General features: G+C 33.9%; 1 protein-coding gene and 1 long non-coding RNA gene across 11 annotated transcripts in view; both read right to left on the reverse strand.

Annotated features, from left to right (window-relative positions):
* The window catches only part of LOC141451733 (cell adhesion molecule Dscam2-like), a 414,509-nt gene that overhangs the window by 163,722 nt on the left and 224,907 nt on the right, over positions 1-25,880 (reverse strand). The gene's annotated exons all lie outside the window — the stretch shown is intronic.
* On the reverse strand, positions 21,171-25,180 carry LOC141451736 (uncharacterized). 3 transcript variants are annotated; one of them, XR_012457071.1, is made up of 4 exons: positions 24,788-25,180; positions 22,965-23,146; positions 22,074-22,840; positions 21,171-21,970 (listed from the first exon to the last, which is right to left on the reverse strand). It is a non-coding gene; the product is annotated as an uncharacterized lncRNA (long non-coding RNA). The 3 variants fall into 3 exon arrangements; XR_012457072.1 differs by having other exon boundaries at positions 22,097-22,840; positions 22,965-23,080; positions 24,788-25,174; XR_012457070.1 differs by having other exon boundaries at positions 22,097-22,840; positions 24,788-25,174.

The following is a 25,880-nucleotide window of genomic DNA, read 5'->3' on the forward strand; positions in this document are numbered from 1 at the left end:
GTTTCACCTCCCACCAACGACCACCTTATTATTAAAAGTTCGTTTGACGCGGTGATCAAAATAATTATCCCCTCTCAAGTTTTTTGCTTTTTTTTTTCTGTTTTTTCCTAAAGTTTCCTATATAAGCTCCATACATCTTGTACCATTTTAATCATTTTTCAATATTTTTCTGGATATGCCTCTCAAACGAAAGTGGTTAACTCTAGAAGAGAAAATAAATGTGTTGGAAGATTTTTGCAAAAATCAAATCGAGCCATCGTCAACTTGCCGAAAGGTTTGTTCTATTTTTCTAATAATAGATGATAGTATGATGATAATTTTACCATAAATTATTATTGTTATGAATAAATGTGATGATTATTATAAAAATTGTTAAAAAAATTATTAATTAAGTCAATAATATGCAGTTTTTTGATAAATGTTTTGGATAATTAAGAAAAACTTGATGCATATCATATAGCTGCAATAATTATGCAATTATGTACGTTTTTAAATCTATTAATAATAAACAATTTTTAAATAGATGTTTGGAAAAAAAAACCATATTTTTTCATTATGAGACTTGCCTACCTCCTTCTAACGACCACCTCCAAACAGCGGCCACTTTGCTTTCCCCCGCCAGTGTCCGTTATTGAGAGCTTCGACTGTATATATACAATATATAATTGAACAATTCAGAATTAAATTATTAATTATTATTACTTTTTTAAAATGTATGCTTTAAGAGAATAGAGGGAACTTGAATCGGCCGGAAGTGGGAAACAATGAATGAAGTGGTTGCACATGATTGTCTTTGCATGTATGTGAGTAGGGAGAAGCAAATATGCGTGTATACTCGTATTTACTAGGTCGTGGTCAGGAGACAGTCTGTGATCTGGTCCTTTATATTATCGCATGGCTGGATTCACTCAATGGGATACGCAGGATAGTAGTTCCTGTACTCTCCTCCACCCAACCCGTTCCGCTTTGAACCTTAACAGTTCACATACATTCAGTTCCCTTATTTCATACACCCTACATGTATATATACTCGAATATTCAGCATAATAAAATGTAAACTCTGCAATAAAGATGTATTTTAATATCGCCATTAAAAAGGACGCAGAATATAAACATTTTGATGTACACTCTCATGACTTCCCTTAGTAATATTTTCAAGATTGTAACATATACGTAAGTGTATAATTGCAAAAGCAGCACTACAAAACCGGCGGACAGATTACAGTAATGGTAATAAAGGGAGATTCTATAAAACTATGGCAGATCAGTTACCTAGACAACCATGGTTTAAGGGAACTGTCACTAATAAATGGGTTGTTACGGACAATAAGCAGGCTGAGAGCGAACCACGCGGTGTGCGGATCGTTGATCTTCACAGGATCAACAAAAAGGTCCTCTCCCTATTTGCGTAGATTGCAATGAGGAGGAGGATTTCAAACATAATATAATGGATATGTCCACGTTATGTGCTAGAAAGGAAACGAATGTTTAACGACATATACAGGTATTTAGATGCACCATTTCGCTACGAAGACATAATATTCTTCACCAACATCTATTTGCTTAAATCTATAGCAGAGCTAGTAATGAAATATGAATGTATTTAAAAGTTATAGCCGATTAGAATGAATGGAAGAAAATGATTAGAGAAGGATTACGTGATTTTAATTTCGGTTAAGCTATAAGGATGGCAGGAATATAGAGTACTGATCCATCCATTAGCTGTAGTTTATGTAAATAGTTGTATATAGTAGAGGGCAGAATGAGTGAAGTGAATGTATTTATAATTAAGAATGGAGAGTGAGTGATATTCTAGTGATAAGCACCTAGACGATGCTGGCTGTATGGCGGAAGCCAATGCCAAAACTAAAAGGCAAAAAAAAAGATTATAGTATACATTTTTTTTGAAAATATACGTTTCATTTTTCTGAAATGAACACGTCAAGACATGTTCACAGATTTTTCACAAAACTAATGACGTAATAAGCGCGCAAGAACACCCTTGCACCAAATGCTAAAAAGGGTAAAAAAAAATATTTTTTTTAATTTTTCAAAGAAATTTTAATTAAAAAAAGATAATTAAGTCAATATTATCTTTATAATTATTTGAATTATTAATTATAAATTTTGTGTTTACACTGTATTTGTATGTGTGTTTGTTTGTATATAATGTGGGTGTAAGTGTTTATGTGTTTTGAGCGGTAAGTTTGTAGTTAGAATAGATTAATAATTGTTATTTTAGCGGAGTTTAGTTAAGCTTTAATTACTTAGAGGACGAGCCGGTTTTCTTGATGTTCCGACTAACTAAAACACCCATCAAGTTGGAAGCTCTTTAAAGTGACGGGGGGTGGGGGTGGAAGCGAGAGAGAGACAGAGAGAGAGAGAGATGGTGTTACGAGTAGATGGACCTCATTGTTGGGCTAGTGCTGCTGGCCTCAATGTGCGGCAAGGTGTGACACTGTTAATTGGAAACGGTACAATTAACTTGTACGACAATCAATAATATACCTTCAAGGGGAGATAACAGGCTAAACTACAAAACACTGACATACAGCCTCCAGGTTTTCTGAGAACCTGGTTTAAGGCTCGGCAAGGCGCAGCATCGTTTTTCATTTATTTGTGTTTTGTTTTTCTTCACCTTCTTTAAAACCCTTGTTTTACTTTTTATCTAGTTATTGGCATCTGTGAAATTTGCGACAAACAAAAATGTGGATCTAGAATAAAGTGATATGAATGGCGTTTGAAGAAGATACCCAGTGGTATCACTTCAGGGAGTTGGAATTGCTGAAGATGAACACAAGATCCCTGGTGCTTTAGACATCTAACAGGAGTATTGGGTAAAATTAGGCTTGAAAGCTGTTGGACCAGATAAATTTTGATGATAGGAGATAAGGAGATGTGGAATCTTTATTTTTATTTTATTTTTGCTTTGCTTCCGGTCTGTGCAGATTAGTCAGAGATGTGCTAATGTATTATTTAATGATATGTATTATGAATACTATTGTTATTTTTCTTCTGGATACGGTTATTTTTTTATTTTATTTTTTTAAAATCTTTTATTGGAATTTACCACTGCAACGGTTGTTGCAACAAGCAAATATGGTAAAAAAAAGAAATAGAAGAAAATCTTGAGTGGACAAGGCACCCAGTGGTGTCACTCCAGTAACGTGCTTTGCTCTCACGATAAGAGAAGATCACGAGAGGCCATCTTCTCTTCAATCTCCTTAGAGGATTATCTGGTAATGTGGAGGAAGATAGGTGTTCTACGAGAGGGTTAGGATGAGCTGCTGTAGAGGAATGAAATTTGAGAAAACGAGTTTTAGTCGATTCCCCATACTTCGATGCCGTTATGACCAAATAGGGTCGTCAGTAACAGTAGAAATAAGAATCTTTTGTTATGTAGGTTAAGTTTCTAACGTTTGTCAAGTAGTGTGGAGTAGTAGCGTTGGTTAGTTTCTTGTCTTTTCAGTCTAGTATGGGGATGGTTATTTTTTAAATTTTTTTTTTCAAAGTTAGATTTTATTCTCTGTTATGAAGTGGAAAATAGCTAAACATATTTCGAATGTTGGTTCTGAGAGGATGAGATTGATAGGAAGTGGACATTTCGCTTTTAAAACACACATTCCACAGTTTATCCCTATCATCCTGGTGACTATTGCATTCCAGTATCAGGTTGGTTGGCGTCGATGATAGTATCAAAAGGGCAAGAGCAAATTGGAGGGACTGAAATTCCTATTCGACTGAGGTTGTGGGGCGAGAAATTATGATTAAAGCGCAGTCGAATCAGAGAAGTCAGTGAACCACGTTTTTTTGGGGGTGGGGGGTGGGGGGGGTTACTGTCGGCTGCAGAGAGGTGTAAAATTTTCCTTTAGCATATTTTGATTTTTCGTACTCTCTAGACCAGTGGTGGGCAAACTTTTTTAATGGGGGGGGGGGGCCCACAAAGTTTAAGAAATTCTAGAGGAGGGCCAGAATTATAGAAAAAATGCATTTTGTGTTAAAGCTTTTAATCATAATATTATAAAAACATTACAGCATTACACACTTGTGTAACTACGCGGCTAGTTTAGCTTCACCTATAGGTTATGCATCTATTATTCTACTAAGTAGAATCTACTTTATACTTCTCGACCGTCAAAACGTAATTATAGCGGGCCATATACTATCCATGTCGATGGACCTTCGGCGGGCCGGATTAAATACTTTCGCAGGCCGGAGTTGGCCCGCGGGCCGTACTTTGCCCATCACTGCTCTAGACTCTAGACCATTCCCTAGTGCAGGGGTCGGCAACCCGTGGCTCGCGAGCCGCATGCGGCTCTTTTATCCCAATTCTGTGGCTCTTCAGCCTACCCAAAATATAATGTATATTTTAATTTTATTTAAACGAATGAAAACTCCATTTATTAAAGGTATTTTTTTAAAAAAATAAGATCAAAACTGGTAGAAGTACTGAGCAAGAACAAAGTGTGGGAGACCTTCTGCCAGATTTCTGATATCATCAGTGGAACAGAAGTCACCTCAGAACATCGTGTACCCTTTACAACCAACGAAATAACTTCTTTCAGCAAGGCACCTATCTGTAGATGTTGAACGATCTTTTAGTCGTTACAAGTCCATCTTACGCCCAGATCGTCGTCACTTTACGTTCCAACATTTGAAATTTCATGTGGTTGCAAACAATTTCGAAGAGTGAAGTTTTCAAAATTGAAAATTTAACACATCTTTTTATAAATAGTAAAAATGTTCTTTGTTGCATAAATAATTATAACTTGTAAAAACAAATTATTTTGTTCCTAATAAATTATTATAAATTGTAAAAATGTTCTTTTCTTATATAAATAATTATAACTTGTCCCCCCCCAAAAAAAATCCATTTTAATAAAAAAAAATGTCCATTTTACTTAAATATTCCAGAAAATATTTTAAGAAAATCACATATTTTCCACATAATTGAAAATAAATTCATATTTTAATTAAATATTTGGCATTTTTAAATACATAAAAATCCGTTCCTTAGTGATTACAAATGATCTTCAGAGTTGTTTACACCCTTGCGGCTCTTGGTAAGAATTATTAAAAATTTTTAAGGAGAAATGGCTCTCTACTTAAAATAGGTTGCCGACCCCTGCCCTAGTGGAATCTTTGATAACAGAATTTTAAACAGATCAGTCGCAAATGTAGGGGCTTTATCAGGAACCTAATAAGAAATACTGGTGATTTTTCGAAAGATTTTCGATTGTAATACTTGAATTCGGTAAAGAGTAGAATGCTTAGCAGAACCCTGAACCTCTAATCCATAATCCCAGTAAAGTTTTGCACAAAGTAAGTTATGCTACAGGCGTAAAACCTGGATTCGGAAGTCCAAAACGCCCGAGGATTAAGATTACAAGTTAAATAAAAAGCAAAAATTAAAGTTATTAAAAAATGGGCGAAGTAAATTAATAATTCAAAAATTATGTTTACAAAATACACAAAAAAAAAAGACAGTGAAAAAAAATAATATTTTCAAAACTTATTTCTGAAATTTAATAAAACAGTGCAAACAATAGCCCGAGGTGTTATCCAAAGACTTCAACTTTAAAACTTCTAACTTCGGATAATCTCTTTTCAAATAAAACTTTCGAAATATTAAAGGAGCCCAATTTTATCCAAAATTTCTCGCCTACTGATTACCATTTTTTTTAGCCACCTGGACCGCTATTTACAAAATAAAAAATTTATTGACCAAAGAACATTAGAAAATGCATTTTCTGAATTTATAAATTCTAAGGATTCTAAATTCTATACAGAGGTTACGTGGAAAAGTTACCCACACGTTGGCAGAAATGTGATAGAAAGTAATGGAGACTGTTTTGATTAATAAAAACAGTTATAAATCATTAATTTTCTTTTAAAACCATAATCCTGCATTATTTTCCGGACAATCCAATAATAAGAGAAATGGAATTAATGTTCACCACAGATTTTTACTTTTTCCAACTACCAACAGAAAGCGCTGCGAGCGCGTCAAACTTCGAAATCAAGTTTGCTGCAGAAATACGTGTTTTGCGAGTCTCCTCACATTAGTGGTATGGTACTCTTCCGGGCTCCAAAAGACCACAGGCGGACAGAATGGAGCATCCAGAGACCTTCCGCTACTGGAGTAGCTAGCCTAGCATCCCAGATTTAGAAACCCAACTGCCTAAATTTAGTCACAGCTATAAATCTACGTCAACAACGGTCACAGAAATGAAAGCACGGAGAAAGCAGTCACTTCCGGTCCAGTTAGAGGAAGGCGTGTGTGGAGTATTTGGCGTCAGATTTCCGGTTTTTATTTTTTATGAAGATTGACAAAACATAACAGCGACAGAAGAATATATATATATATATATGGCCGACAGCAGTTTCCACCGTTATGACAACGTCTTCTCCACTTTTTCATTCCTAGTTTCCACCATTTTCCAACCACCCCCGACTTCCCCAAAGCTTTTCTCTCCAACTTTTACTTTTCTTAAAGTAATAGGAACTATATGGGCGATGGAAGAGGTGTAGAGGTGTAGGGAAAAACCCTCACTCCCTACCAACATTTCACTTGGTGGGAAAGCACTCTAGAAAATGATAACCCACACGAAGAAAAGCCAAACATAAACATTATTACAATAACATTTGAGGGAGGTTTTTTCCCCCGATTTTCTCTCTCCTAGAAATTTTTCCCCATTTTCTATGTTTGTCAATGTATTATATAACACATAGATATTTTTATATAATTTAATTAAAATATACATTCCAAAATATTCAAAAAAAAAAAATTATTTGTATTAAATTTTCTGTTTTCCTCTTTTTAAGATATTTTCTCTTACTTGTGGAAAACAGGGGGATGCCTATCTTAAGTTTTTTTTAAGGTTTCAAAATCGATTTAACGAATTATATCTTGTTTGTAAGCAAATAAAACCCAATGATAACTTTTTACTTTACTTTTATTAACATTCATTACTTCTGACTTACTTTTTCTAAAAATCTCAAAACCCAATATGGGTTGAGTAAAAATAAAAGGATATTTGGGAAGTTGAAAGTCTCAAAACCTTGGTCCAAGCTGTATAAGTACGCAATATCCGCTTGGAGTTATAGACTATTTTTAATATATCATTTTAATTGTTAACACTGAAATATGTTTAGTTCTGAAGTTTATGGTAATGTAAATTAGAGTCAACTCGGCAGACAGACTAAGTCCGTGCTCGGAGTGTGCTAAGTTTTGAACTACAGAAATGTTTTGCTTAGTTTTGAAATATTTTGCTATAGTTAGGATAAATACATTTTTTTTGTATGTTTATAAGTTTTTGAATAAACACTATTATTTTATTTTTTTTTGGCGCATCGACGACCATGGTCATTAGCGACCCTAGAGCTGTGTTCTTTTCTCGAGCTAGGATGGCACATGTCTCTCCACCCGATTAGCGTCCTACCAATATCTCACCAGTGAGGCATGGCGGAGCCCCGGGTAATCCGACCTAGGTCCACACTACCCTTCATAAGTTATCGGTCCAGCCGACAAGAGGGAGTGCGGGTACCCAGTAGTGCCATCCTCTTCTTACCCAACTCATTTGTCTCATCTCAGTTTTATTCACCACCTAAAGGCTATTTGCATTTATATCCTTAACCAAACAATCCTAGCTATCAGATTTGAAACATTGGGGTGTAGTACTCTTATAAATATTCCTACACTCCTAACAATACATTAAGCCTAGCAATATGTACAATATATACACTCACTTATACCTACATTCTTCTTAATTAAAACATTCATGCTTATAAATACATTTACGCTTATAAATACACTCTCGCTGATAAATACACTCACGCTGATAAATACACTCACGCTGATAAATACTCTCACGCTGATAAATACATTCATGACTACTAATACATTCATACATCGTCCATCCAGAGGGGAGAGTACTCGATATTCCTCTCCCCTTTTGTTAAACTAACTTATTAGCTAACCTAACTATTAGATAATCTAATCCTAAATTTTATGATAAAGTTGAATTTTCTTCAAAAATGCAAATAGCCTTTTTTTGTGGGAAGACCCTATTTCTAGCACTGCACGCAAATCATCTGGCAGACCTGCTTGAGCTCTATGTTGACGCAGGGTCTGGCACTCTTCCAACACATGTGCCACAGTCAGCCTTTCATTGCACCAAGGTCTTCTAGCCCCAATGAGAAGATGCCCATGGGTCACTCGAGTGTGTCCAATCCTTAGCCTCGTAATTATTACCGATTCTCGCCGCGGGAGATTCTCAGCTGCTGAACGTTGCACCCGTGCTTCAATATCTTTCAATTTTTCATTTACGTAGTCCCACTGATGCTGCCATTTTCTAATTATGTTTTCTTTAATGTGAGCTTTTAGATCAGTGGGTCGAACAGGGATGACACTTTGTATTTGATTAGAGGCGGCACTTCTTGCCGCCTGATCCGCCTTTTCGTTCCCAGATACGCCAATGTGGCCTGGCACCCATGCGAATGTCACCCTCTCTCCATATGTGCGTAGTTGGTGCAACATATTATTGATATTAATAATCATTGGATCAGCTGAGAATATATCCCGGAGAGCCATCAAAGTACTTAAGGAATCTGACAATATTAATACTTTATTATACTTCTTTTCAATAATTAATTTCAGGGCCTGGCAAATCGCGTACACTTCTGCCGTGAATACTGTGGCGTATGGAGGGAGTGTCCACTGCAGGGTAACGCCCTCCGTGTACACGGCACATCCTACACCATTGTCTATCTTCGACCCATCTGTAAAGATAGGTCGGTGATCGTAGTAATAATTTAAGGTCTCAAGTAATTTCTGTCGATAGACAATGGGAGATGTTTCGTTTTTCTTACATATTGTCAGATCCAAACGGACGCAAGCAGGAGTCATTAGCCAGGGAGGGGAGTTGCTAAATCCCCACCCCTCTACAGGACAAAATTCCAGAATCGCCGATTCCATGAGGCGTTTAGCTCTAACACCTAGGGGCTGCGTCCGCGTACTTTGTTGTCGAAATTCTTCATCGGATTGGCTCTCGAATATGGAGTGAAACAAAGGGTGTGATGGTTTTCCCCATATTCCGGCGACATAGCACTGTACTAGCTGTTCTCTTCTTAGCTTAGGTGGTAACATCCCTGATTCAACGTAGAGGCTCTGAAGAGGACTGGTACGAAAGGCGCCAGTAATCAACCTTATTCCTTCATTGTAAACATTGTCAAGTATCTTAAGGCGAGATTTGCGCGCAGAACTATACACTGGTGCACCATATTCTAACTTGGATCGGGTGATACATGTAAATATACGTTTTAGAATTTCGTATTCTGTTCCCCATTTATAACTCGATAGAAATTTCAATACATCAAGGGTCTTCTTTGCTTTAAAGTTAGTTGACTGCAGATGTTCTTGCCATGACAAACTTGAATCAAATGTTAGGCCCAAAAAACGAGTACTTTCTTTATATTCTATAGGTGTGCTGTCCAGGTATAAAGTGGGTGGACTATGCTCGTGCCTTAGTCTACAGAAATTGGAACATTGGAACCCGTTTCTAGAAGCCTCGGCAGCCACTCTGTTTATTGCCTCTTGTAGGGTTTCCCCAACCTCGGTTATGTTGTTTCCTGAAAGGTATATGGCGAGGTCATCTACGTATAGTGAAACCTGTAGGGGGTCCCCTACGGCTTCTGCTAGACAATTTACCGCCATTAGTGGCAGACTATTATTATTATTATTATTATTATTATTATTATTATTATTATTATTATTATTATTATTAAGTCTCAAAACCTGTCCCTAAAATCAATTTGGGTCCTAAAAAGGAATTTCAATTCTACCTACAGGTTTGATTTGAGTAGAAGCTGAGCGAAACTAAAGAACCAAAAAACTAAAAATCGTTCAAGAAGTCTAAACTTCCGATCATTTCAGTTCCGTCAAATTTGAAATTTCAGCAGCTTTTTAATCCACAGTAATATTTAGTAGGTGGTAAAGCGAGACAATGCACTAGAAGGACACTTAAGAAATAAAACTATTCTCAAGTCTTCCCTAAAATGCCCTAAAAATAGATTACGCCAGGGGGGGAAAACCCCTTTTGGAACAAAATTTATATTAATCAGAGGATTAATATTTTGATACAATAAAATGAAAGCTACTTCATGGTTTATAACCTTACAGGAAGGTTCCCTAAATGGGCTACTAAGTTCAGAAATATATTTTCTCGTAATATATGATACATTTAATTGCCCCTAAATGTTTGGCTCTCTCCTCTTTTATAGTCGGCACTAAAGGCTAATATTAAGAAGACCTTTTTCTGACCCCCAAGGGGGCTGTTTCTATTTATAGGTACGTCGGGATGTGAAAGGTTCTGGAAGCTCTGGGGGGCAGGTGGTACCCCCAGTAAACTTGGCTCTGGGAGAAACTTGGTTACATGCTCCACTGCCAGAGTTTGTACCAGTATATTCTCAGTAATTTATTACGTAAGCATGACGTAATGGTTTTTGGCCGTCTTGCTAGCCCTTATTTAAGTTTTCATAAAAATTGTTTCTGTAATAGGTAGGCGCCTGTTTACATTCTCAAGACTAAGAACGGATAAGCGCATTATGTTGTTCTGTAATTAACGACCTCCCAAAGGAACTAAAAGAAGATCGTGTGAGTGATTCGCTCCAGATGTCTCTCGCTGCTTCTTGAGAGTAAGTATTTGCAATCATGCGCATTAGCGACTATCACCGGAAATACTAACTCTACCCAGGTGACAAAGCGGAACTCAAAAATAGCATAACGATTTTATATTTCCGAAAAAGAGAGTTTAGGTCCCGAAAGTTGAGTCAAATATTCTTTATCTACTGAACTTGAAACCTGGTTCTGCAAATGGATAATAAAGGTCAACAAAGCCTTTACCCTCCAATCTACGAGGATCTGCCCTCCAGCATATAAAGCACGATATCTCCGACTCTAACTCGACATGCGCCTCAAGTATCATTGAATTTAATTCACGTTACCGAATGATCAAAAAACGATCCCGATTGACTCTAACGTATAAAAAAAAGAAAACTCTTTGGTTGTGGGTTCCATTCACGGTCTAGGCCTTGGGATTTATTTAATGGTTTTAATCTTGTAAGGCGCCCCATTAGCCGAGCGGTTATAGGCTAGACCCGCAAAGCTAAGATGTATTGTTGGTTGGTGGGTTCGATTCCTGGTCTAGACCTTGGATTTTATTTAATGGTTAATATGAGAAATTGATAGTAAAGTATGTTTGCTAGTCGCCTCCATCCACGACACCTAATTGGTAGTTAGACGTAAAACCCGCCTGAAAAAATAGGCGATTACTTTACCTTAATTTACGAGAATATGGCTGTGCTCTCAATTCTTCGGGAAATTCAAGATTTTTTAGTTTTAATTACATCCATTTTCTTGAAAGCGGCTCAAACGATTATCTTTAAAGTTGCTTTTCATATTAAGAGGAAATCGTGCGAGTCACCTGATTAGTTTTCTCCCACAAAAAGGGAAGTGCAATTAAATATGTATATATTATAAACGTTTCGTATTACTTAGTGGACCATTTGCTCAAAAATTTCCTTCAGTTAAGGCTTCTTACACGCGTGTCCATGTGTGCGTGTGCGTACGTGTAGAAACAGTCATCAAACTCATGTGTTTGAAATTTGTACAGGAAGTGTGGACAGGAAAGGTACACCCAAAGGAAATCACATGTTATCCCATTTAAGGTAATTACATAAACCGGCATCCTACGCTTTGTCTGTAATGCGCAATATGGCTGGCATGGTGGTTGGTAGGTTTGTGCGTGTGTATTGTGAGCGTATGTATGGGGTATGTACCATATAAACTAATGGCAAGTTCCCAGCCACTCGACATATTGGTTTGGCCCACTCAGAGAAGGAAACGCTCATACTCAACGGGCAAAGTTGACAATTTCTCTAATTTGAACTTTCCATCTCTCTCCCTTGCACCAAGTAGAAACTATGAAGAGAGAGGTCTCTGGAGAGAGCGTAATACTGTTGTTGCCAGGAGAGAAGACATGGGACTCTAGACATCCATATGTTCCTCCCGTATGAAATATATATAATATGTCCATCCCAAATGGGAAAACCATAAATATATTCCACGGCTGAATGCAACGAGAATATTGATTAAAGAAGAAGCAGAAGTATCATTAGCATAATTAAAATTTTAAAGCCAGAATCTTCTTAATTATTTCTACGAAAATTATTTAAGTCCAATAAATATGTTAGATAATTTTATAAATAGTTAAAAAATCCAAGTCTGTGGGAAAATTAAAGCCAGATTTAGGAGATTCTGATACGTTTTATTGCCCCCTAAGAAAAAAAAAATCTGTTTCTCAAAAAAAAAAATTGAAACGTCACCGGAAATAAACTTGTTACACAATTTCGTTACAATCAAACTAGCCCAGTAAAGTAATTACCTACCTAATTAGGGGTTGTGGACGGAGGCGGCTAGCAAACATACTTTACTGTAAATTTCTCGTATTAAACCATTAAATAAAATCCAAGGTTTAGACTAGAAATCGAATCCACTAATCTAACAATACATCTTAGCTTTGCGGGTCTAGCCTATAACCGCTCAGCTAATGGGGCGCCTTACAAGATTAAAACCATTAAATAAAATCCAAGACCTAGACTGGGGAATCGAACCCACTAATCTAACAATACATCTTAGCTTTGCGGGTCTAGCCTATAACCGCTCAGCTAATGGGGCGCCTTACAAGATTAAAACCATTAAATAAAATCCAAGGTTTAGACTAGAAATCGAATCCACTAACCAACAATACACCTTAGCATTGCGGGCCTTGCCTATAACCGCTCGCGGGGGCTATCGTGGCGCGTATTCAGATGTTTATTTGAGTATACAATAAGATGTAGTATATTCACGCAACACAAAATACTGAATTGCAACACATACAGGTAAGGCTGGTTAAGTACATATAACCATACTTAAAACATTTTCTACATTCTCATAACTTGGTTAGTGTAAGTCCAGCAACTATAGTGCAATTATTTTATGGATATTATAACAAACTATTAAAATGAAGTGTTTAATTTTTTTTAAGATCAAATAGAATAGACGGCAACATATTTCAACCAATTTAATGTTAAAAATAGTAAGAACCTTTTATTCAGTGTTCATTCATTAAAAATAATTAATAACTATGAATGAATAATAATAATAATAATAAAACGCATTTCTAAAGTAATGAAATGTGTAATTCAAAAATATAAACAGGAAGTGAAATTTAAAAAAAAAAAGTTTAAACATTCAATGTGTGTTTGGGGGGGGGCACTTGAAAAATAAAATTACATAAAAGGTGATATTTAATAAATAAAAACAAAAATAAACGCAAAGCGGAAGTAATAAGGGGACAGAAAGTAGTATGATGGAAAACGTGTCAAAAGAGAATATTTTTAATTACTCGGATACAAAGTTGGCAGCAATTAAAAACTGGCGCTCTCCCGATTACTTTGGAGTTCCCCCTTTCCCTCTTTTTTTGTGCTCCAAAATATATATATACAATATATATTCAAACAAAAAGTGAAACGGGTGTCACGATAAATAAAAAATAAAAAACTGGAGCTTGTTTTAATATTTATTTTCTATTCAAACATTTTTTACTAATTATTTTTACGTATATTAGAATAAAGACTCAAACTCAATTTGATGGAAATAAAAAGAAAAATCCACTGCTTAATTGCGTATTTTCTTTTAGCTTTATAATTAGTGCAATTATTTTGCTAATAATTATGTGGGGGGAAAATCTGCTGCATTCAAATTTCTGTCTCATTAAAACTCTCAAAATTGGTGACTTCCTCTCAGAACAAAGTATTAAGCGGAAATCAATAAAAAATAAAAAGGGACGAAATAAGGTTAGGCAATAAACAGTCAAAAATATATAGGTTATCATTGATTTATAAAGAAAAATGGTAATAAAAATCGAACAGTTATGACCGGAAATATAAACATGTATTTATTTTGATAGTTCTGAACGCTATATTAAAGTATTTATGGTTTTTTTTTCACTTCCGCTTTTTTTTTTTTTTTTTTTAAGCGCGAACCCTTTTACCGCCAACATGGTTTTTTATTGACCACCTGTTCTTTTATTTACTCTCTTCTCTTCAATTCTAATCGATATTTATTTTATACATTTTGGGGAAAATATATTTTTTTGCAATAACGAATTCATCAATGAACCGCCGTTAATAAAGAGAAGTTATGTCTTTTACAGAAGCTGAACAAGTTCTTTGGTTGCAGGGATTTACATAGTTTATAGGAATATGAAAAGGCTCCTTCAGGAATATCAGGATAGAAAAAAAAAGGCCCCAGGGGGGAAAGCCCTAGATGGAATGATTCTAGGATGTGGAGAACTATTTGAAGAAAATGGACACCAGAACATGCTAGAAGGGGGAATTTACTACTGGAAGGCAATTCTAAAGTACTACATCAAGCAGCAGCACGCAGTTTTTGAAAGTTGAAGTCTCAATTGCTAGCTCTAGTTTTAACAAGCGGAATACTTAAGAACTACTAAATGGTGCTTACAATCTACAGTTTATCTTTTAAAGTATTAAAAAATAACACTAACTATATTAAAAGATAACAATTACAACACAAAACTAGAACAAATAAAGTATAAAGTTGTACGAGTATTGTACACCGTACAGTGGTTTTATGATTCCAAGTAGACATTCTCGAGGAGTCCAGCTGACAGATATTGGACAAATTTAAGGATGTTAACTAGTCATGACCCTGGACGGATGCACTTTTTTTGGGGAGTGGGGGTTGAGGTTTTATCAATTTTTTCTTTCATGAGGTGGTAACACACAATTCTCAATCTTCAAACTTACAACTTTACTTTGAATTCTGAATTTTAAAATATATTTAATTGAAAATGTGTGGTTGGATCCGCACTGCTGGAAAATGCATATGATTTTATCCGTTTATAGCATGCTTTATCATATCCCTGACGTTTTCGGAGTGTCATCCAGGGTCAGGGGAAGATTAACCACATTTTGGTGTAGAGATTTCGAGCAGTCAGCATGTTTTGTACGAGACGAGAACATAAGTGAAGTCGAAATCTTTACACTAAAGTGATTTACCTTTAATTAATCGATGAGGGTCTGAAGCCGGTCAGGAATTAGGGCAACGAGGGATAAAATCAACTGAGTCTTACCCAGCACTAAGGATCTAATCATATTTTCAATTATTACTTTAAGGGCCCAGAAATTTTGGGACTAGAACCTTATTTTTGCCTCCAATAACGGTAAATTACTGCACCACTACCTGGAAATCCCGTTTATTATCAATGAGACCACCACTTCATATAAAAAAAAAAAACTCTCCGGAAATCCGATAAAGGAAAATTGACCTTAAGAAGTGATTCTTGGCTGTTGCAGTTCCTTCAAAAGTTCGTCTATAGCAGTGACGTCAAATGGTGATTAGTAAACAAATTGCCAAACTGAAGAAAATCTTGAAGAGAAGAAAAGAAGTTAGAGATTTTCCTTATCAGAGATTTTTGTCCGCTTGGGAAGAGCGACTGTGGCCATAGTTCAGCCTAGCTGAACCTAGCTTTGTCAATCCCAGTTCTATCTGTAGTTCTACTTTTTCTTTTTTTTCTTATAAAATGTTACCACAATAAAAATTATTGACAGAACACCACAAATAAAATCCATAAAAAAAAAAATTAATTAAATCTCCTGGATTAATTAAAGAACCCAGTAGATCTTAAAATATATATTTCCATAAAAGAAAACTCAAATTCAATTTCACGTCTCAAACACATTTAAGTACCTTCAGCAAACATAAGCAAAAAAAAAAATAATAAAAATAAAATTGAAGAGAAACAATCCTGAATCCTTTGCTATTCAATCAGAGAACAAGTTGGGATTTCAAATACTCTTTCTAGATTCACCCATCCCGATTTTCCTTTTTATTACATCATTGAATGAAGAAGGAACTCTGAGTAGAATTTTAAACGTTGAGCATTTACTCGAGCTGCTTTCTATTTCCCCTGCTAAGTCTGTTCACGTTTCCCAACAACAGAAATACCCCCCCCCCCACCAATAATAATGTCAATCAATGTTTATGTCTGACAGTGTTTTATTCAAAGCCCGCAGTAAAGATTTTGGTATTTAATTAAATGTTAATTCTTACTATTAGTTCCCCCACTATTTCTTTTTTTAAAAAAAAGTTCAGCGTTTTTTATCTTTTTTTTTTTATTGGTGCAGAATCTCTACGCCTCCAGACAGTACAGTCAAAAAATACTTCGAAATCTTCTAAACACTCCGTTCTAAGTATCTAACCTCACCATCCATAATGATCTTAAAATCACTTTCGTTAAAAGCTCTTGCTAAAACTCATTTTCCCAAAATTTCATTCCTCTACAACAGCTCATCCTAACCCTCTAATCGAAAAAACTATCTTCCTCTGTAATACCAGGTGATCCACCAAGAAGATTGAAGAGAAGATGGCCACAGCGATCTACTGTCATCATAAGAGCAGACTAACACATGTCCATGATAATGGAGAATAGGGGACTGGTTGCCTTCTCCACTTTTATACGAGTAAATAACGAGAATGATGCTGCTATAGAAAAACTATGCATGCACCAAATCGTCCTAACGACCAAAAGCTGTGCACAGCGTAAAGCCTTCTCTTTCGATTGCAGCATGTTTGCAGAGAAATCTGGGCTAATGTAAAGAATAGCGCCCGGAGGTGTGGCCTGTTTATTTTTGGTGCATGCGCAGTACCGCACAGTTACCGTTGACTTTTTAAACTACTTCCCGCCAATGTTCAATATATTCTTTTTAAATTTCTCAACTTTCCGCTAATGTGCTGTATATAATTTTTTTGAATTTCTTACCTATTTATGTTTAGCGCGCATGCGCAGTACACTTACTACACAGTAACTGCTTCCTTTTCAACGTATTATCAGTTCCCGCTAGTGCCAGTGTGTAACTTTAGGTTCCTTTTTTTTGAAACTTCATAAAAGATGAGCGTTTTGAATTTACAGTTTTTCTTTAATTTAAAGCATGAATGTAGTCTGAGGGAGGATAAAGAGATGAAAGTTTTATCATTTTGAATAAGTGTTGGTTTAATTAGTAAAAGATATGTAGGTCCGAAGTGTGGAAGTGAGATAAGTATGAAAAGGAGTCATTTTTCCATGGGCGATCAAATGAGAGCATTATTTAAGGGAGTGAATAAAGTGTAGAAACAGAAGGATAGGGATTGCATTGAATAAGGTAGGCTTCTTTTCTTTTGTTTTCCATGTGTCTGAATTACAAATTAGAGTTGTGTGTTAGTGGATTAGTGGGGGGGGGGGGGCGAAGCCCCCATAAAAACAAAAAATATATCAGGGGGGCGAAAAATGTTTAATAATCTTGAATTAATAATTCGAAGTGATTCTGATTCGCTGTTACCATATAACCCGCCAGATTTAAATGTAAATATAAAATAAAGAAATATTTTTATATTTACATTTGAATTTGGCGGGTTATATGGTATCAGCGAATTAGAATCACTTCGAATTAGGCCACACCTCCGGGCGCTATTCTTTACATTTACCGAAATCTGTCTGACCGGAATCGTAGTTTGTGTAATAATTGGTAATAATCTTTCTTTCTTTTAAATAATTTTATTTATGTTATCACTAAGTAGTAATGTCCCATCTCAGAGTGCCTAAAAAAATAAAGTTTCAAAAAGATCTCAGAAAAGTGCAAAAATACATTCAATAAAGTGGTGGTACTTACAGTTATGGAATGAAAACAAAATGCCCAATTTTATTAAAACATTTATCCCTTCCAAATAATATTTAGCCATAGGACAAGATACTGGGATAAGGTTACTTTGGGTGAAAGCCAAAAATAAAAACCTCCTCTTTCTCCTAGAAGTGCTTTTATTCCTTAATTTTCTAGGGGAAAACGTTTCATACCAAAACTTTGTAGAACTACTTATGCCAAATTAGATTAGATGGCCTAATAAAAGATAAAGAACACACGCAGATACTGTAGGGAGGAAAAAAAACCTGGTAAAACCAAAATCAGTAAAGTGTATCGGCTTTTTTTTATGCATAAGCATTTATCCATAACTGTCGGGCCCAAAGTTGGTACCAAAAACCATATACCAAATTCCAATATCCTGTGACTTTTGGTTTTTTGAGTTATGATAAGCACAAACATAACAAAGCAAATTATTTTAAAAAAACATATTTTTTAATCTCAAGAGAGAATCAACAAAACGCGACTATTTTACCCACCATATTGTAAGCTTAGTATACAATTATTTCTCTAAGAACAATTACCTTCACAATACAGAAATAATAATATTATTATTATAACTAAATACAAGAAAACATTAATTACTTCCAGTAAGATAATAACTGGAGAACAGAGAGGTTGTAAGAGTGTGAATTGCTGCGATGGCGGTTCTACTGTGGACAGGGTATCCCCGGGGAATTCCACAATTTATATAAGGACTCGAATGGAATATTAATACTTAAATGGGTTCGTAAATAAGGACGGGTTTACATAGAATGTAGAATGTTTGTCAACTAAATTTAATATTAATACTCTCTCTTTTCTAGAGAGTTACCTTTATTTATGTGTTTTAAATGCGAATGTCTTCGCTAATTGAAAGACTTCTTTGAATGGTAATAATTATTCATAATGTAAACAAGGTCTCATTCAAAAAGGTTGTAAAAAAAAAAAACATACAAAGTCTTTCAATGTGGCGTTAAATTAGGCCAACTTTTATGTTGGGAGTGTTTTTTTTTTAAATTTAGGCTTTTCAGCAACATTTTTCACACATATGAAGCTTTTCTTTTAATTTTCCTAAGTAATAAATGTGAGTCTAAAAAGTAAAAAAAAAAAATTAATTAATCTGTCTACCAAGTAGTTTAGGATGTTCATCCATGATCAGAGGTATTGATTAATCAATTTTGCTGCAGAGATTTCAACCATCTGGACGTACGGGTTCAAGAAACGCTCCAATCTTCAATTAATTCAATCTCTTCAACCAAAAATACTGTTCACTATCGTTAACGCTAAATGCCATTCAATAAAACTTAAAAAAGACTCATTTCAATCCCCGTGTCCACCATTTATCAACTCCTCACATTCCACAGATTCCTCTAAGGCGATTAGGCCTCGATATTTTCTATCTCCTGAAGACAATAAGTTTAATCCTAGAGGTTACTTACTGAGAGCTATCTCCTGGATAACTCCTACCCATAGGTAGTACGTAGTAGTGACAATTATTGTTATTGTTACTAATAGTACACCTATCGCTGGGGTCTAATATGTATTGTGGTACTGGGTAAAGACCTGCGAAGCTAATATGTATCGTGGTACTGGGTAAAGACCTGCGAAGCTAATATGTATTGTGGTACTGGGTTCGATTCCCGGTCTTAGGCCTTGGATTTTATTTAATGGTTAATAAAAGAAATTTATAGTCAAGTATGTTTGCTAGTCGCCTCCGTCCACGACACCTAATTGGTAGTTGGACTTTAAGCCCTGCCTGAAAAAATAGGGGATTACTTTACTTATCGCTGGGGTAATTTTATAAGATAACAAATACGTAAGTAAAATCTTACAAAAGAAAACTTCATAAAAATGATATATCTACCTCTGATGAAAGATGAAATTTCGAAATCGGACAGAAATACAATAAACAATGAATAAAATCAAAGATAGTTCCCAGCACTGGGGACATTTCCAACAATTCATTAAAAAAAACACACCTTTATTTACTAACCACAACAGCAATGTGCCTAACGTCCTGCTATCCAAAGGGTCAGCTTTCAGAATGATACTTAAAAGTGATGATAAAGAGTGTTAAAGCAAGTTTAATGATGGTCGAGGGTTACGCTGCCCGAAAATGGTCAGAAGTTAGCTATCATATTATACCAGTGTGAAATAGTAATGCTATTATGTGAGCTTTAGAGCTGAGTGAAATGTGAACCATTCAGACAGACCAAGAATCTTCAGGTACTACCAAGAGTTCAATCTTCAGGTACTAATCTATGTGTTATTACATTAAATATGTCCTATAAAAATTATTGAAATTATTCTTGGCCGAAAATGATTAAATTTTTATTAATTATTCTTTTAAATTAAATTCTTGTTTTTAAATATGCTCTTTTAATTATTTCACTTCACTCCAATGAAGTGAAACAGAGATCTCTCAAGGTACCAATTTAATGCCTAAAGTTATAACATTATAACTATTGGTAACCATAACCGCATTAATTTTTTCAAGCCATCCCCAGCAGCTCTTTGTTCTAGTTTGAACTTGATACTAGAAAATCGTCTGAAATTGCTTCTTTGAAAAGAAAAAGTAGTAAAACGAAAAAAAGGCACATTCTTAAGAACAGAAATTTTGCTGTAAGATTGCCTTCCAACATCAAAGAACTTGTTTAAAGCATCTACTTAAAGTAAGAATTCACATTTATGTTCTAAATTTCAATTCTTGATGGAAATCTATGCACATAATGTAACAGAAGTTTGCCGCCATTAAGATAGGCTGACTTCTGAATTTAATTATTAATTACTTTACTATTTGTAAGTTTAACTATCTCCTTTGATCCTCATCTCCTTGCGCAATCCAATTTTTTTTTGTTAAGAATGTAAGTAAAGAATATTTGCCAAGTTTGAGTTAAGCTGGACTTAAAACTATTACTGTACAAATTTATTTTTTAAAAAAAAGTTGTTCTTATTGAAATAAACTTATTTTCTTATTTCCATAAAATGAAAGAAGTCTGTTTAACAGGAAAAATCTTTTTAAAAAAAAACGAAGGACAGAAGCATCAAGTCCCCAACTTTTTCAGCACAAAAGCAGATGAAGCAATCATTCATTTAACCCAAATGTCTGAAAGGAACTTCTGAATTATTTAATGCAACCAAAAACCATCCTAAGTACAGAATTACCTTTATAAGGTAACCTAATAAACGAATAAAACTCAAGGCATGTGAAGTTAACTATGAATAGAAATACTACTTACTTTAAAGGTAAGTGATTATTTGGAAAAGACGGTAAAGTTCTACAAAGAAAAAAAAGAGATTTGATAATTTGTAAAGATACTGCACTTTTACACTATTTCAGCAATTGAAGGTATTTTTAAGCAAGAATAGACTTATTGTTGCTAATTTTGGTTTTTTATTTCTATACTTAAACACTCATTTAATGGTTAATATAAAATATCAAATCCAAAACTCATTTCTAAAATTCGAGATGAACCTCAATGTGGCAGTCAAAATGTTCAATTAAATCATGATTTAAACAATAATTAACCCCAAATTATACAATTTCTGACTAAAGTACTCTCCAAAGATAGTTTTGAACACTAGACTGCGTTCATAACTGCAAGTAATTTAAAAGACTAAAATAATTTCTTAAAATACTTGAACTACAAGAATCTTAACATCTGTATTGTGATTATTACAGACAAAAAAGAAAAGCAAGAAAACTGGCAAAAAAATGTCTTGGAAATACTTAATTTTAGAATAAAATCAATGATCAAGGACGCCATATTTTCAGAAAAGAATTTATTGAATTTGAAAAGATTGAAAAATCAGCCTCAGTCACAGAACAATCTGTACCAAAAATCTCTTAATTACAGCTTTACAGAAACTTAATTTCAGTTATAAGAAAATTTTGATAATAAAAGAAATCAATTAAATTTTACCTTAATCACAGTTAGAAGATTGATCTGGATCGAAAAAGGATATAGTTTGATACAATGTTTTAAGCACAACACTTTCCACAAATTCAAAATATAATTTATTATTATAGAATACTCAACAATTTAAAACTAAAAATCCGCCACCATTACATTCTAAAAACATTCAAAAAATAATTCCACATTAATCGAAATCTTACGACGCCATTAGCGATAGGGACACCAAAAAGAAGAAATGACGTCATTCAGTTGCTTGGTATATCTGGATTCTGTAAAACAGGAAAATGTTTTTTAATTTTTTAAATAGAAATTAATACTATTACCAAAAAATTAAAAATATTATTTTAAATTAATATTTCAAATTTTCATTACCATTTTAATTAATAAAAATTTACCAGTACAAGGAGGCACTTGACCCCCAACATTCAGTGTCGGGGTCATCTCTTCGTATAGTTTTTTTCAGAATATGTAAGTAATTTTAATTTAAAAATTATTTGAAAAATTAGTAGATATTCATAAAATTTTATTATAGAATTACTTAAACAAATAATGAGCAATAAAACAATACAAAATTTATGCAATTATAGTCAGGATTTCTCGAATTAAATACACATAATTTAAATTAGATCTAGGTTCATTAAGCAATATGGCGAGTTAAGAGACTTAATTAATTCTATAATAGGATTTTAGAGAATATTATCTTTAAAAATCTATCTTCAAAATATTCTACTTATTTAAAGAAATTATTATTTAAACAGAAGATAGTATTTTTGTCTCTCTTTTTGTAAATTTTAAAGATGGATTACTTCTTTATTGAAGAAGACCCTATGGGTGAATAATTTGAAAATGAACAATCCAACTTATGGGCGATGAATTTAACATTAATTAGTAATCGATTTATATTGATTTAAATGTTATAATAAACTATAGGCAATTAAAGAAAAGGATATCGATAAATTGGTTATTAAAAGATTCAGAAAGTTTAAGAAAAGAGAGAAAAAAACTAAGCAGAATTTCCACCATCTTTGATTTGAGATTGATTTTATCTATGGTCACAAGCTCTTCCATTCCAACCCAATCATCAAATTTCAGTATAGTACAAAATTACTAAATTCTTCAAATTAAAGATATAATAAGCTCTGTAAAATAAAAAAAAAGTTATTAATAATTGACAAATTGCCCAAAATTGTAAGCTAATATTCACTTAATTTTATCAAAATGAAGTGATTATTAACTTAAATTAGGTAAAATTACATTTCTTACCTGTTATTTTGAACCAAATTAGGCTTAAGTTGTGATTGTTTTCAAATTTGTCACTTGTAATTTGTCTCTTATCCAATTTTATTACCATGAAAAAGTTGTGAAATTGGTAACTGAAACTTCAGAAAATGAAGCGTTGAGTTTCTCTCATGATAACAAGTATCAATTATACAAAAAATTAAGCTCTGTAAATTAAAGAAGCATAAAATATTAATAATTTGGCCAAAAACAAAACAAAAATGATAAAGCTCAAAGTTTGTGTGCATTAAATTCAGTCTTAACATTTCAAATATGCACTTTTTAACCATTCAAGGTGGGTGTATTTTGAGTGCAGTTTTATCTTATGAGCTTTATAGTTGTTATAACAGATAAAGCTCATAAGTTTGCATAGAATTTCCTTAACCAAAAAGAAAAGGTATTTTACATTATAACATTAAAAAAAATGGGGCAATTAATTTCATCTTTTCTTTTCTTAATTACAGGTGTAGTGCATTGAACTCAGTATGTGAAGTGCAGTGAATTTGGTGTGTGAAATGCAGTGTATGTGTGCAGTGCAGGTGTCTAGTGCTTTCCAAAGTTGGAAATGTTAATCCTAAAATATTAGGGTAAAGATTAGCTTACTACTTTACATGCAATAAAATGCATTACCTACAATGTAATATATAATTAACTATGTTTTTGCATTTTAATTACAGGTGTAGTGCAGTGAATTTAGTGCGTGCAGTGGTATGAAGTGTTTCAAAGTTGGAAATTACAATCCTAAAATATTAAGGTAAAGTTAGCTTACTACCTCTAAATGCAATAACATGCAATCATTACAATGTAGCATTCTAATAAACTATGTTTTTGCAATTGTATTACAGGTGCAGTGTTGTGATTTAGTAGTGTTTTAGTGCAACGGAATGCAGCTGACAAAGCTGAAGATGCTGTGTTTCAGCCAGAAATATTAAGGTACGTAAAAGCTTGCTATAAATTTTTGGTCTTTTAATTTGAGATTTTAACATAAATTAACTTATTGCTTGTTTGCTTTCATGAATTGGGTTAAGAGTTCATTACGACTTTTACTTTTAGGCGAACTGAAACCCCCATAACCTATTTTTATCTCTTCACTCGCAAGAAGTAATCAAATCGTCCTGATTTTTCCATTTCTAGTTTTTACTCTACTCAGATTTATTGTGCTCTTCTGAGTACTAACTTAGGTTTGTATTTGATGTTTGGTTTATTAGAAGCCAAGAAGGAAACTTCCAATAACTTTGTGGGCACTTTACTGAATCTTTTTTGAAATTTTAGGTACAAAGGCTTCGATTACACATGTCTATAACTTTCAGATGGAGCAGATCAGGCATTCTTCCTCTAAAGTGTCTTTTCAAACTGATTGTTACTTACAAAAAATATTTTCCTAGTTTTCTGCAATTTCCATGGAATTCAACTCTTCATTCAGCTATCAGTTATGTTAAGAAAACTTTTACACGGGGAGCCACAATAGATCCAAAGGGGACGCGGTGGCGTAGGCCTTGAGGCCGCCCTAATCTAATCTAAGAAAACTTTGATTTCATGATAAATTGATTTAAGCAGGTCTTATTTTCTTGAGTGACAAGAGAAAATCTTGTGCTTCAAGAATTGATTTCATTATTACAAATTACTTTTTAAGAAAAAATAATAATTTTCAAGATTTACTGGCAAGCAAGCAATAAGTTAATAGATCAATTGTTTTAAACACTTTCTCAGCCATGTTTGAATCGTTCTTTGCTTAGCGTTACTCAGCGTGTTCGTTGCTGTGTTTTTAACCTTTTAAACGATTACGACATGCTATTTTCTTTACTTACTTTCAACTTTCTAAGCCTTGATTTTTGTAAAATCCAACTTGAAAAATTGAGAACACAATTATACTGATTTTAAAAAACTAACAACACCACTGTAATGCACTTTTTAAACGCACCACTTTCAACATTTGCAATGATGCAACCTCTTCGTAACAGTTATCAACGCCATTGCCAGCTCCCCTCTATTCTAGTTTTGCTCTAGCCTAAGAAATTAATTGGAAGAAATCTGCGTGACCTCTATGGGTAAACGTTATAACTGCCTTTTTTTCTCTCCAAATTTATTTTTGCTGGGGGTTTCTTTAATTTAAATTTTCTACATCTTCATTTGGGCACATTTAATCAGCTTTCATTGTTACTAAATTTCAAATTAAAGATCTTGATTTTTTTTTAAAATGGTTTGTAGTCGCTTTTAATAGCTTAGACCAATTTTAATTTTCATTTTTTTGAACTCATTTTGAAGCTATTATCAATTTTTTTCTCTCATTATCATATAATTATCACTGAGAATTCTGTTCACCTTTTTTTGGTTATTGATTCATTAAAACAAGTTGAAGATAAACAGTTTTGGTCACAATTTAATTTGTTTTAAGGGCAAGCTTTTGGACCTAGGTCATCTTCAGGGTGTGGAACATATTTTGCATAGTAACAGAATACTATTTACATTAATTTGATAATATGAAAAATGGTGTTTAACAATAGTTTATCCTTACACCTCATTAACAATTGTTACTTATTAGTTTGCTACTTATGAAGTTACGATTGTTAATAAGTATAAGGTAAGTAATTGTTATACACTATTTTTCACATAATCATATTAATGAATATTGTAATCTGTATTCTGTTTAGTGAGTATGCTTTGAAGCTAAGCTTGTGCCATTTTGAAGCTAAGCTTTTTATGGTATAAAAAACAGTTTGAATGAACAAAGACATTTTTAATTCTTAATTGTTGGCTTTAAATTAAGTTTTTCTACTCTCTTTTACTCATCAATGAATCTTCAGTATTGTGTGGTGCTTCTTTAAAGTTTAGCTTTCCCCAATGATTCCAAACCATTTTCAGCTATGAAACAGTTCAGCTAAGGTACTGACTGAAAATATT

Source organism: Rhodnius prolixus, unplaced genomic scaffold (assembly GCF_049639745.1).
Source record: "Rhodnius prolixus isolate KJV_2025 unplaced genomic scaffold, Rpr scaffold_14, whole genome shotgun sequence".
Lineage (NCBI taxonomy): Eukaryota > Metazoa > Arthropoda > Insecta > Hemiptera > Reduviidae > Rhodnius > Rhodnius prolixus.